The 12,582-nt window shown below is 41.2% G+C and overlaps 1 long non-coding RNA gene across 1 annotated transcript; it reads right to left on the bottom strand.

Moving 5' to 3' along the window:
* Positions 1-8,057: 8,057 nt before the first annotated feature.
* LOC306932335 lies at positions 8,058-9,496 on the bottom strand. The gene is made up of 3 exons (XR_013791098.1): positions 9,448-9,496; positions 8,981-9,060; positions 8,058-8,512 (listed from the first exon to the last, which is right to left on the bottom strand). It is a non-coding gene; the product is annotated as an uncharacterized lncRNA (long non-coding RNA).
* Positions 9,497-12,582: the final 3,086 nt, after the last annotated feature.

Genomic DNA, 12,582 nt, shown 5'->3' with positions numbered 1-12,582 from the left:
GAGCATTGCCATAGGAACCGGACCAATGTTAAAAGCTTTCTTAGGCCTCAACCATTATATAGACAGAGTATATGTTGGGGTACGTATATATACGGATCTGGGATATGACGCCACCTATAGCGTCGGGGTACGTATATATATGGATCTGGGATATGGGATATGACGCCACCTATAGCGTCGGGGTATGTATATATACGGACACGGGAAAGAAAGAATTAAGAAAACTGTGATGGTTTAGAAGACATTTTGTAGAATCTGGTCTCAGGTCTTAATGGGTTAGAGAAACGCATGAAACTTACTGAGGTGTGGGTGGTCTTCAGCTTCCTGTTTAATAGAAACATCTTCAGCTTCCTGTTTAATAGAAACATCTTCAGTTTCCTGTTTAATAGAAACATCTTCAGCTTCCTGTTTTATAGAAACATCTTCAGCTTCCTGTTTTATAGAAACATCTTCAGCTTCCTGTTTAATAGAAACGTCTTCAGCTTCCTGTTTAATAGAAACATCTTCAGCTTCCTGTTTAATAGAAACATCTTCATCTTCCTGTTTAGTAGAAACATCTTCAGCTTCCTGGATAATAGAAACATCTTCAGCTTCCTGTTTAATAGAAACGTCTTCAGCTTCCTGTTTAATAGAAACATCTTCAGCTTCCTGTTTAATAGAAACATCTTCAGCTTCCTGTTTAATAGAAACATCTTCAGCTTCCTGTTTAATAGAAACATCTTCAGCTTCCTGTTTAATAGAAACATCTTCAGCTTCCTGTTTAATAGAAACGTCTTCAGCTTCCTGTTTAATAGAAACTTCTTCAGCTTCCTGTTTGGTTGAGTCAGGAGAGGTCATCTTCACCTGGGAGTGATGCATCATGGTTATTGCAGTTCCTATGAGTCTGGAGAGTTCATCTTCACCTGTAGTCTGGACTCCGGTCTGAAATCAAGTGAATAAGGAAGGACTTTAATAACTGGAGACCTATAGTTTTTTTGTATTGGCCTAAAATATTGCCTATATACTTAAAGGAGCATTCAGTGATTTGGGTGATTTTGAAAACCACCCAGTCCGCCCCGGTAACAAAATGTGCACATGCACGCTCTACAGTGGGGGGAAGTGCAACAGGCCAACAGCATGTGCACCAAGGCCCGCCCCCAGTCGATCATGATTGGAGGAAGGCCCCTCTCATCCTGATTGGATGAAGGCTTTGCCACCCGCCACCAAAACTGAAACTAGGGTTTTTTGACCCCAGGGACTCACTGGGGACAGGGAGGAACTCCTTATATGGTCAGCACACTCTATAGTAGGGAGGATTATCCAGAAAAAAAGAAAAAATAAGTGATATTTGAATTAAGTAAAATCACTGAATATACCTTTCAATTAATATAATTAATCCACTTGCTGACCGGCTGTCGGAATTGAGCAACTTATTTGTGACTCTTTTTGATACAGAGACAGTCATGGTGGCAAGACTAACTGTTCAGGGGGTTGAGAAAACCTTTTATTTATGTTTTAATCCAAAATGACTCTTCACATACTAGACTCTAGTATGAAAGTAGGCCTGCTTAAAACATAACGTTGTGTAGTAACTACAACTGCAGATCATTTGCAGATGTAAATGTTTGCTTAGACAGGTAATGTATTCACTTCAAATTTAATTGTTCTACTTTCAAATGTTTTATTCTCCCTTCAAATTGAATTGTTCTACTTTCAAATGTTTTTTTTCTCTCTCTATATATATATATACTGACTGAAAAACAATGCTGTATGAGTGAATGCGTGCGAACGCGGGTCCGCAACTGGTTCTGGCCCACATCAAGTGACCTTTTTGCACCTCAAAGACCCTTAAAACAAGGCTCCAGGCTTCCCAAAACAAGCTAGTCAGGCTACTTGGCCTCACTCCCAGAACCCACCTCACCCCTGCCCATTTTCATAGCCTGCCGCTGGACTGGCTTAGGTAGGTAGTATAGTTCCACACTCACTACAGAGGGCCACTATATTTCCACGCTCCTCACTCCAGAGGGCTACTATATTTCCACGCTCACTCCAGAGGGCCACTGTGTTTACATAATACACACTCACTCCAGAGGGCCACTGTGTTTCCACACTCACTCCAGAGGGCCACTGTGTTTCCACACTCACCCCAGAGGGCCACTATATTTCCACACTCACCCCAGAGGGCCACTATATTTCCATACTCACCCCAGAGGACCACTATATTTCCACACTCACTCCAGAGGGCCACTATATTTCCACACTCACTCCAGAGGGCCACTATATTTCCACACTCACCCCAGAGGGCCACTATATTTCCACACTCACTCCAGAGGGCCACTATATTTCCACACTCACTCCAGAGGGCCACTATATTTCCACACTCACCCCAGAGGACCACTATATTTCCACACTCACTCCAGAGGGCCACTATATTTCCACACTCACTCCAGATGGCCACTATTATTTCTAAAATCACCCCAGAGGGCCACTGTATTTCCACACTCACCCCAGAGGGCCACTATATTTCCACACTCACCCCAGAGGGCCACTACATTTCCACATTCACTCCAGCGGGCCAGACATATGGCATATTACTGTTGTAGCAAAAATAGCCGATCTACAAGCTCAAAACTGAGCTTGTAGATCAGCTATTTTTGCTATTATTGGAATTGAAATCCTGAGCTATATACAGCTTTTGTCCCCACACGTCACAATATGCAGGGGTTACAGCAAGAAAAAAAACCCAAGACGGAAAATGATTTTCTTTTGGACGCTGCCATAATGGAGAAACTTCCAACTTCAGTGGTAAATTAAATCTGTGCTACTTTTAAGTCAGAATAACAGGGGGACATCGAATCGAGCACAACAGACTTATAATTGCGCACGGTGTTGCGTGCAGCACATAGCAGATATACAAGCTCACAGCGCGTAGCATTCGTGACACACTGCGAGCTTGCAGATCTGCTATTTACTGTCTGTGCAGCAGTGCGCATGAGTCACAACACCGGCACGCCAACACTTCGGTGTCACCGTGTCGGGTTACATTCAGCAGCGCGTGGTGCATTCTGAGCAGCTGATCGATATATTATTTGAGTGCGAATGGAAGCTTGGTAGTTTGGACTTTGGAGAGATCTCTTGACTAGTAGCAAGTATATGCTGCGTTTTGATGACTTAATGTCATTCACACCGTGGCCATGGCTTCATACACCCCCCACCCCTCTTATTAAATGTTTTTGCAGATTCACACTGATCTCATAAATGGCCAATATGAAGTCCTCAAGACGGAAATCCGTCCCCAGGACGGAGAACTTTAAATTAAGGGAGAAATTAGGTGAAATAGAGACACACGGGGACTACACATTTCACGCCCCCAAATGAGACAGCGTCCCCACTTCCGTTAGAACGGTGTACTGCAGGCCAGCCCATAGAAGTCCATTGAAATTCAACTGTAGTTAGCCTACTTTTAAAATAATATGAAATAAACTGAAGACTATATTGATTTGAATAAAAATATCTTTCCAAATGTATGAAGTGTCTTTGTCAACATATATTGTTGTTTTCTCAATAGAGGATGTATTTCACATTTAATTTACCACTTGAATGAGTTACCCATAATGTTAACGGAGCAGAGGGGAGACGGCAGACAGAGAACCTGTCGCTTTTAAGGGACGTCACTGCCTTTACGAGGATACGAGCGCCGACGTTGAAGAGTGGAATACTCAATAATACATCCCGATCCCGCCTGACTTTGTTATTCATGTCTATATTTTTAACATTTTAATATGTTCTACCTAGGATAAGTTCTTATAATTGGCTCTAATGAGCAAAAATAATTGATAAAAAATAAACTCGGTAACCTAAATGTAGGAAGTAAGTCGACAGTAAAGAACCTAGGGGTTATTATCGATTCAGATCTGAATTTTAATGCGCACATTAATCAAGCTACCAAGACAGCTTTCTTTCATCTTCGAAACATCGCACGTATAAGAGCATATTTATCTTTAGATGATGCTAAAACATTGGTCCATGCTTTTGTTTTTTCGCGTCTCGATTACTGTAATTCCCTCCTCTCGGGCCTGCCAAAGAAGTCAACAGACAGAATCCAACTTGTTCAAAATGCGGCTGCTAGGGTTTTAACCAAAACTAAGATGAGAGATCATATTACTCCAGTTTTACACTCACTACATTGGCTCCCGGTGGTTTTTAGGATTGATTTTAAAATTCTTTTACTTGTTTATAAATCCCTAAACGGTCTTGCACCCTCATACCTCCGCGAATGCCTACCCAGTTACGTTCCTAACCGCCCCCTCAGGTCCTCCACTGCTGGCCTGCTTGAAGTGCCTAACAAAATGTCTACAAAAAAATATGGTGAGGCAGCCTTCTGCTTCTATGGGCCTACAGCCTGGAATCGACTTCCATTTCAACTTAGACACGCACCCTCTGTAGACATTTTTAAAGCTCAACTCAAGACTCACCTTTTTACTCTTGCTTTTAATTGAGTTTTAGTTTTAGTTTTAGTTGAGTTCTCTATTCTGACCTTTTGCGGTGTGCTTTGTTTCTCGTCCATCTATGTTTTTATGCTTTTATTTGTTGTTTGCTCTTTACCATTGTTTTATCCGTCTAACTGCTTGCCTGTGTTTTATTGCTATTTTTATGTACTGCCCTGTGAAGCACTTTGAGTTGCATTTATGTATGAAAGGTGCTATACAAATAAAGTTTATTATTATTACCGCGGAGCTCCGACGGTGTGTTTTACCGTTTAACTTGTTGTATAATTAACTTGGCTGAATACTTGCATGGGAAAATAACCCAGCTAATGGAGGAGTGGCATATCCTGACATTTACAACTACTAGTGAATTCTCCAGATGAGTATTAATAATTAGTCTTGCAAGATGCTGTTTAGATAATTCTCCACAAATACATAGCATATAAAACGAAACACAACAAATATATCTGGGTATTGAAAACCTCAAGGGATGCGACCGTGACGTATATACCGTGCGACCCCTTTAACTTTTGAATCTCTGATGGAGTATATTATAGTACATTGTGGGTTGTATATTTAGATGGCAGGTAGGCTATGTGACATTGAAAAGGACAAATCAAACATATGAGAAACTTTATTAGAACACAAAAAAAATCGCTACAGCCTCAGTAATGGACCAGTGAAATTAGGGTATTTTATGATGCCTCTCATAGGGATTGCATTGACAGCTGCAGTACACCGTTGAAACGGGCCAGAAGTGGGGCCGCTGTCTCATTTGGGGGCGTGAAATTTGTAGTCCCCTTGTGTCTCTATGTCTGCCAAATATGACGTAAATGTAACCAACCAATCACATCAATTCAGTTATTAATGACATGATGTATGATGAATGATGTATAATTGTATGGCGACCATCGGGACAAACTTATTTAGTCGCCGAGAGGCTAAAGCGGGGGAAATGTTTACCTGTCAGACTCGCTGCTTGTAATGAAATCACTTCTCCAAGATCCATGTGTTTCAGCGTTTTGTTCATTTATTAAAGTTTGAAGACAATTCATTTATCAGCATAAAGTGCATAGTGCGACGTGCAAATGACCTATAGGTAGCATAGCGTTGTTACGTTCATAAAGCGATGCGGTCAACAAAGTTGGACTTCTCCCCGTTCACCCCCTCTCCTTCCATTCATGAAACCCGCCGGTAAACAGATGACTTTACTACCTGAACCCCAACACCACGTGACCTAATAGTGAATGACGTGATCATTAAAACCATAGCAACCCGTCGAGCTGTCTATAGGCTACCTGTCACCAACAATAATGATAAGAGCACTTCACACGGGTGTGATTTTTTTGCTATTTTTCAACTGGAATCCTGACTAGTAACAAATAAAGTAATCAAATGCCTTTAATTATAGGTTGTAAGTTAACGTTATAAATAGGGCCGAGACTTTAATGCGTTAATTACGATTAATTAACTACAGAAAAATTAACGCAATTAATCACACTCCTGTTTTCACACCGGAACGTTTCTCACAGGACGGGTTTCAGGGCAGGCAGTCGGACCGATATAAACGGCGCACCAAACAGCCTCCAATCCATTGCGTGCGGTCAGTCAGACAGACAACAACACACCACCATTCTCAAAGGAATGAAGAAGCCGCTTATCGCCTTTGCCCCGTAAATGGGACATTTAGATTTATCGATAACAGCACGGTTGTGTGCAATAGTGGAGGGGAAGGTTCGATATATGGGGCTGCTACCTCTTTTATAGCTCTATGGCTGCTACACTAACGTTAGCTTCCATGCTAGCTGCTTCAACAACCTGGAAGCTTGAGCGATGCGCTGCAGTGCTTTGGCTTTCACCACATTAATGACAGCACGAAGCTGTCGTGATGCAAAACATACTGAGGCAGCAAGTGTGGATGTCGACACAAGTCCAGCCACACATGGAACCTCTCCTTCTGATATAGAGCTACATTATAGCGGAGTGACGTTCCATATGGGGCCAATGTTAGTGCGACTCAAGCTATGAGTTGAACCCACGTCCAAGTCCAACCCACACTCGACCAGACAAAACGGTTATGGCCTATAACTAAAATGTTGGTATTGATAAATCAACAGTGATGTTTTCTAATTGCCATGTTTCCACTGTTACGGAATTGCTGCCCCAACCCTGTGGAATGCATTGATTCCACTATTTTGATTGATTTTATTCTATCATCTTAGTGCAGTATCAGTATCAATTAAAATAAATGAACAAACAGAACAGCAACTTAATTACCCTGTTAAGCCAGATATACCTGGCTCTTCTGTCCACTGGCTAGTGGCTGTCCCTCAGTTGATGACAACTCCACACGTATTTTGCTGCCAAAAATGTGCATTTGGACTGTTCTCCAGTCTCTCTCTCTCCCCGTACAACATTTAAATACCACACACCACCATACCTAGTGCAAAAGAGGGGAAGAACATCACCTCAAAACCTTCAACCCCTACCCTGTCTGCCCTCTGCAAGGACTCTGTTAAGGAGTGTGATTGACAGAGGGACAAAGGAATGCTTGTACCTATTATACTTGCACGCATGGACCTCGAATAGTGATGATTCAACCAATCAATGTATATATTCTAACGTTTAGCAGTGCAGTGAAATGTACTGTAATTCTGCAAACTGTTAATAAATATTTCAATCAATCAATCAAACCCTGAGCTGGAATCGAACCCTGATCTCCAACTCAGCAGAGCAGGCAGGCAACATTAATCCACCCAGCCAAAAGAGCTATAGCTCCCTTTGGAGGAGCGAGTTACAATAGTATTACTGCTGCTATAGTATTAACTAAGAGTACTGCTTATTAGTATTAACTACTGCTTGTTTAGGATACACATACAAGTTACAATATTATTACTGCTGCTAGTATTAACGAATACGAGACATCTCACCCCGGTGAGTTGTCTTCACTTTTTGACATGTCGGGGTGAGTTGTCCGGACAGCTCACCCTGGACAGCTCACCCCGGAAAGTGAAGACAGCTCACCCCGGAAAGTGAAGACATCTCACCCCGGTGAGATGTCTTTACTTTCCGGGGTGAGCTGTCTTCACTTTCTGACATTGCGGGGTGAGTTGTCTGTACTTTCCGTGGCACCCATTACAGTAGGCATAATTCAATTTCGGATCTAACTATCGGTTCCTACAGACGTGCGCAGTCACGGCTAATTATTTATTTATTTAACAGTAAAATCCGGTGAAACACTTGTAAGGAGTAGAGCGTCTCTCTCTCTCTCTCTCTCTATGCAGCATTGAGGGGGGGGGGGTCGTTTGTGGATAATGTTTGCGCTTCAAAGGCAGAGTCTGACGGCTGTACAAAGTTGCTAATTAGGTCACATTCTCACCTAATACTTCGGTAGACTCAAATGCGTATGGGCGGAGAATTTGGATTCTTGCATATTTAATTTGATGCGGTTTGCCTTCACACTGGCTGTGTCAGGCGCAGCAAGGAAACGTAGCAGGGAATTTTATCAATGTGTTCAGAAGCCGATGTTAAAAAATAGACTTTTCACGTAAAGTGAGAGTAACGGATGCAGTGTGTCGTCGGAGACTTACTGTGTGTGTGTGTGTGTGTGCGCGCCACTGTTCTTTTTTTTGGGCACATGAACGAGGCACAGCGGAGACGGGAGCGCAAAATGATCCGAAGTTTACAATAGTATAGATAGCCTACTCCCAGAGTCCCATTGATGATCCGATCACAATTATTATGCATATTCCATGTTAGCTATACAGTTTATAGATCATGCTGAGCTAAACATGTGTTTTAATTTTGAAGTATTTATATTTAAACAAGATGAAGAAAGTCTCCACTCGGATCCCCACACAGTGACAGACAGACACGCACGACAGACAGACAGAATATTCTGTACACTGCAGTGTTTTTTATGTGTTTCCTTAAGCAATAGATTAATGTGCTCGTCCTCATATTTCGATGAGGGCTTAATTCGGTCTCCTTATTTGACCACGTCACATGATAACGGGACATCTTTGCACTGCGTAAAATGAATATCCCTTCTCCGTCTCCAACTGTGTTTAGCTCCTTATCCGCCACATGATAGTTTGCTTCATTTCCTTTATTTGCTACGGATTGCATTCCCACCTGCACCAAATCGAAATCAAGTGCGCTTGGAAGCGAAGTGAAACCCCCGTTTTTGGGAGGAGTAGAATGCGGTTCTTTGCTGCGCATTAGGATTCGAATGAGCCTTCACACCTGCCAAACGAAAGCGAACTTTCGGACAATGATCTTGCTACTGCTAGTTACATTAGCATGTGAGAAAAGTGACAGCCATCTGGAGTAAGTTTGCACACACACACACACACACACACACACACACACACACACACACACACACACACACACACACACACACACACACACACACACACACACACACACACACACACACACACACACACACACACACACACACACACAAGCCTTGAATTCATGGTGATCTTTTGTTTAAAGACATTTTCAACAATTTAAGATCTCCATTTTGGCAGGAATATGCTTGGAAGATGGAAACAATGTTGCACATTCATCTAATCATATGGGTAGGCTACTGGGTAGCCTACATACAAACAATAATGTTTGTATTTGTAAGGTTTATTATGCATTTGACCTTGACATACTTAAAGGCGAATTCGACATTTTACTGTGTCATAAATATATTTACATCTGTAGCCTGTAGTTTCTATATTTAAATAAACTACATTACATTTGACCGTACATTTAACTCTTGTGTTATATTCTTGTGAAATATTCAGTAAAGTATAGCTCAAAGGCTACATATTCAGTCACACACACACAAGCCTTGAATTCATGGTGATCTTTTGTTTAAAGACATTTTCAACAATTTAAGATCTTCATTTTGGCAGGAATATGCTTGGAAGATGGAAACAATGTTGCACATTCATCTAATCATATGGGTAGGCTACTGGGTAGCCTACATACAAACAATAATGTTTGTATTTGTAAGGTTTATTATGCATTTGCCGATTTATTTGCTCATTGATTTGCTGCACAAGGAAGCTACCTTGATCGACTTCCAGCTGCGTATGGTGTCAGAGAACAAGCTACGCCGCTACCAGCGAAAGCAGACCAAGGCTACACAGGGCAATCTGGCCCAGTTGTGGAAGGACTTGGAAAGGAACGATCTGACCATCATGGACATGCTAACTCTCGCTTCTGAAGTGAATGCCCCAGTGTGGAGATGAGCACACTGCACTGCACAACTTTTGACCAAAATGGGACAGCACACTGCACACTGCACTGCACACAGCACAACTTTTTTCTTTCTTTTTGTAGATATGACAACTTTTTAGTGCACAACTTTTGACCAAAATGGGACAGCACACTGCACTGCACACAGCACAACTTTTTTCTTTCTTTTTGTAGATATGACAACTTTTTACTATATTTTTTAGTTTACATTTTTTCTATACTTAACTTTTTTCTATATTTTTTTGTACAAACTGATGTTTTTCTAAACTTTTGATGTTTACCTTTTTTTTATATTTTTTGTACAAACTGCTGTTTGAACTTTGTTTACAATGTTTCTATATTTAAATAAACTACATTACATTTGACCGTACATTTGACTCTTGTGTTATATTCTTGTGAAATATTCAGTATAGCTCAAAGGCTACATATTCAGTCAGACTTTTGGTGAGTTGTCCTGACAACTCACCTGACAACTGTCCTGACAACTCACCCCTAAACGTGAAGACATCTCACCCCGAAAGTGGCCAAAAGTGAAGACATCTCACCCCGGAAAGTGAAGACATCTCACCCCTAAAAAAGCAGGGGTGAGATGTCTTCACGTTTAGGGGTGAGTTGTCTGGACAACTCACCAAAAGTGGCTTTAGGGGTGAGTTGTCTTGTTACCGTATTAACCACTGCTTGTTTAGGATACACTTACAAGTTACAATATTATTACTGCTGCTAGTATTAACTACTGCTTGTTTAGGATACACTTACAAGTTACAATATTATTACTGCTGCTAGTATTAACTACTGCTTGTTTAGGATACACTTACAAGTTACAATATTATTACTGCTGCTAGTATTAACTACTGCTTGTTTAGGATACACTTACAAGTTACAATATTATTACTGCTGCTAGTATTAACTACTGCTTGTTTAGGCTAGGCCTACGTGTATTACAAACAAGCAGATATGAGAGAAATACGACTCGTGAATTGTATTGTTCCATGTTAAAACAACAAATGAGTCAATAATATAAACTATAAACGTAACGTAGTCAAAACAATTGGGTGAATCAGTTAATCTTACCTGCTGTGTTTCAGGGTTGAGCTGCTTAACGACGACGCTGTTTTCGAACGAAACCTTTTAGTTTTCTTTGTATATTAATTCAAGTGTCAACAAACACTCACACCAACGCTCATGGGGGTTGTGCACATGCGCAGTCTAGCGCTGCTGCTGCTGGAAGCGTGCACGGTGCACGTACCATAGACGGCCACTAGGGGGAGCCATGGTATAGTGGAACAGCTATAGTATACCATAGCTGGTAACCATTTGATGGATCAAATCTAACAGTTCAAAATGTCTTCCACTCTTACACCCACACACATCGGCCTAGACTTATTTTTTTCTACCAATTACTTTTTCATATAGGCCTACTGTATCCATTGTTGTATTTATGATGCCACTTTGTTACTTTGTTAGATTTGTATGATTTATTTGTATGTTTGTAGTTAAATGCAGTGAGATTAACCTTATAAACCCCACTGGGTTTTCTAAATCTCACCTACACAACCCTACAATATGTTCCAAATGTGTTGATTTAAAACGTGTAAATGGAAATTGAAAAATAATATTCCTAATGCATCATAGCAAAACATTATAGCCTTAACAATATAATCCTTTATTCTTACTCCAGCTAATCCAGCTCTTTAATTCCCAAATAGGCCTACCGGTTTATGCTCTACTGCAGTGGTTCTCAACCAGTGGTCCTTGAGGGGGTTCCAGGTGGTCCCCAGATAAATGATGGAGAGTTGGTAACCAAATGGACCCTTATTAGAATATAACAATTGTATATCTTTAACTCTTGAGAGTGTAAAATGAAACAAAATGGACCATTACGCGTCCATTTTGGTTTTATTTTACGCTCTCAAAAGTTAAAGTATAGAGGGTATGCACATGCATAAAGCGAGTGGCAAATCGAGTGTCAAAGTGAGTAGCAAAGTGAGTTTAACATTGTTTAATGTCATTTAATGCTATCAGATATGACTTTTCTGTGTGGGTGTATGAGCTGTCAAGGACAGAATGTAGTTTTTTGCCACTCAGTAGGCCTAGGCGTTCTCGCATAACTTCCGGGTATAATGATGATGTTACGTGGGGATCCGCACGTAATTCCGACGGAGCATTAGTCCGACATGCGGGAGACATTCGCTGCTCCCGTGCTTGCGGTTAAGGTTCGGTTAGGGTTTGAGGTAGGTTGTCGTTTGTTGGACCAATGACTAGTCTGAACCAAATATCTGCATTAGGCCTACAGTACTCCTTGTACATATGGAATGCTGGGTGACATTACATGTTTGTTGTATCATGTTGTTTTTGTTGATTTTTTGCACCTGAACTATTTATGTTCTTGTATGCAATTTCCTCTGTGTGGAACTAAATTGTTAAAATGTGATGGCAGTAGAATATACTACCTATTTTAATAGTTTACCTAATATTTCTACTTTTTTCTACTCTACTAGTTCAACACAGAACTATATAAAATATGATGTAATTGGATGATCAAACTTCCTACAGAGATTGTTTCTCCCCTAATGAGGGGGATGAATACAGTCATGTATGAGGCTTTAAAGTGAACTCGTATTAAAGTTCTCAACGGGCCCTAAAGTTAAGGCCCGGCCCGGCCCTAACTGGGTCACTGTTCTGGTCCACTGTTCTGGTCCACATTCCTAACTGGGTCGGCCTGAAGCTCGGCCCGACTCTAAAAATGATCATAATGTTAGGCCCGAAGCCCAATAAAGCCAGACTAAAAAAATAAAAAAAGAACGCCACTTTAATAATGGCCAGCGCAGCGGCACGCACCGTGGTTCAGGGTGTGTCT

Source organism: Electrona antarctica (genome assembly GCF_951216825.1).
Source record: "Electrona antarctica genome assembly, chromosome: 11".
Classification (NCBI taxonomy): Eukaryota; Metazoa; Chordata; class Actinopteri; order Myctophiformes; family Myctophidae; genus Electrona; species Electrona antarctica.
This window is presented reverse-complemented; position numbering and strand designations above follow the sequence as displayed.